Source organism: Palaemon carinicauda, chromosome 39, assembly GCF_036898095.1.
Source record: "Palaemon carinicauda isolate YSFRI2023 chromosome 39, ASM3689809v2, whole genome shotgun sequence".
In the NCBI taxonomy this organism is placed as follows: Eukaryota; Metazoa; Arthropoda; class Malacostraca; order Decapoda; family Palaemonidae; genus Palaemon; species Palaemon carinicauda.
In genome coordinates, this window is record NC_090763.1 from 54,277,492 (window position 1) to 54,279,991 (window position 2,500).

The window sequence follows — 2,500 nt, forward strand, 5'->3', positions numbered from 1 at the left end:
AACTGAAGAATAAAGTTAAAACCACATAGATAAGGAAGTCGAATAAGAAATTTTCAAAATTTTGAAATAATTTTCTCGAATTTTATTATTAATTCTGGTATTCTTAAGATTTTCACCATATTATTTTCTTTTTTTTATAGATGGCATGAATTCTAATATCGTTCCATAGATTTGAATAATACCTGTGAACGTTTAATACAATGATATTATGATTTTCATATCTAATTCCAATTCACTATTAATATAGATCCTTATAGAAAAATTAGGTTCCTTGAACTTCAACTGCGTGCTTATTATTAGTTCAAAAGGACGGTGAGGTTGATTTCTGTAATAAGATATCGTCTCCTGAATGGTATAATGGGAAATGTAAAAGAAAAGAAGCTACCTGATGGATATAGTGACCAGGAACTAGCAAGTAATTTTCTAGTATTCTTTAAAAACAAAATTGAAAACATAACCAGATCATTTGTAAATACTCAACATCAGATTAATGATACACCAGGCACACAGACAAAATTAATACGATTTAACAACATAACACAAGATGACATCACCAGAATTATCAAGCGAGCAAAGAAAACAAACTGCGCGATCAATTCTATGCCAATATCTTTAGTAATTTGAGAGAGAGACTTTTCTAGTCTAGCCGAAATAATAATGAGAATAGCAAATGCAAGCATTGATGAATGTAAGTTTCCTAAATCTGAGAAAATGGCTATAGTCACACCAGTTCTGAAAAAATGCACTGGACTACCAGGAATTAAGCTCATATAGACCTATTTCAAATCTATCCTTTGTCTCAAAAGTGCTTGAATATGTAATTCTTGACCAACTAGTCAGCCACTTAGAAATAATAGAAGCTTTGCCTGACAACCAATCTGCCTACAGAAATCTATACTCTACGGAGACAGCCATTTGCTCTGTTGTAAATGATATGCTAGAAATGATGAATGAAAATAAATATTGTTCGATCTCAGTCTTGCTTTTGATACAGTTGTGCATGAACTGCTACTAAATGATCTACGGTCCATCGGCGTTGAAGATCAAGCTTTCGAATACCTAAAAGACTACTTGGTTGGTAGAAATTACTGTGTACAAATTGGAAACTCGTATTCATCACATGAACCCTTAAACAGAGGGGTACCCCAGGGGAGTGTACTTGGCCCAATCTTATTCAGCATCTATACTATTGGTCTATCGAAAATGCTACAAAGGCATGGCGTGAAGTTTAAACTATTTGCAGATGACACACAATTTTACTTCTCCTTAAATGATATACATGACACTACTGAAACTCTAAAGCGAATTATTGATAGTGTTAGAGAATGGATGACATTTAAACAACTAAAATTAAATGAAAACAAAGATGAATTCATGGTGGTGGGCAAGAGAAACAGTGTGAGAAACTTAGGTGATATTCAAAGGAACCTAAATAATGACTCGGTGCCGATATCTAGTAAAGTACGAGATCTAGGTGTATTTCTTGACTGTAACCTGTCTCTAAATGCCTAAATAAATAATGTAATAAAAAGTGCTGGTTTTCATCTAAGAAATATTGCGTTTATAAAAAAGTACCTGGACGAAAATTCTGTTAAGAAACTTGTGATAAACTGTGTTATTACCAGGATTGACTACTGCAACTCTATCTACTAGAATCTACCAAAAGTCCAACTTAAGAAATTAGAAAAACACAATAAACAGAGGAGCAAGACTGATAAAAGGTGTCCCACCTAGAGAAAGGATCACCTCTATACTAATTGATTTACACCCACAAAGTAATCAGAACCGGTCGTCCAAAATACTTAAGAGAATTGCTACATATTTCGCAGCCAACAAATCGTGTCGACATGAGAATAGTTACAGATGGCTTCAAACTGCTGGAACCTAGATATATGTCTACTGTAGGCTCCAGAGCCTTTAAATATGCGGCCCCGAGACTATATGATAAGCTCCCACGAAACATTCGAATGATTGAAGACATTAAGGCTTTCAAGAGGAAACTGAAGACTTCCTTATTTCATGTGTCTTTTGACAGTGACGATTTAACAGTAAATGAACAATATGTGACTTGAAAAGATAAATACTGTGAGCGAACAAGGTAAAATGACAGTGGAGGTCCTGTAGAGAGTGGGGTTCCCCTGCTGTATGGGACCGGAAAAGCAAGTAAGTAAGTACTTTATTAAAGTAGACACTTCGGTGCCTGCTTGCATGCTTGCTTTAGATTGCTCGGAGCTTCTCTCTGGACAGGGGCTCTTTGACGGTATGTCTAGCCCCTAGTTGCTCACTTCGGTGCCGTGGGCGGAGCGAGTACTGAAGTGACCGGGTAAACGATATTTCATTGGCTGAGACGCTCGCCGGGAGCGGTTGAGTCTCAGTCAGGCTGTAGTCCCACTCGGTGGTGTACTCAATATACCACCGAGTGGGACTACAGCCTGACTGAGACTCAACCGCTTTCGGCGAGCGTCTCAGCCAATGAAATATCGTTTACCCGGTCACGTCA

At 37.0% G+C, this 2,500-nt stretch overlaps 1 protein-coding gene across 1 annotated transcript in view; it reads right to left on the bottom strand.

Annotated features, from left to right (window-relative positions):
* Window positions 1-2,500, bottom strand: part of LOC137631196 (collagen alpha-1(XXV) chain-like) — a 29,544-nt gene that overhangs the window by 19,383 nt on the left and 7,661 nt on the right. The gene's annotated exons all lie outside the window — the stretch shown is intronic.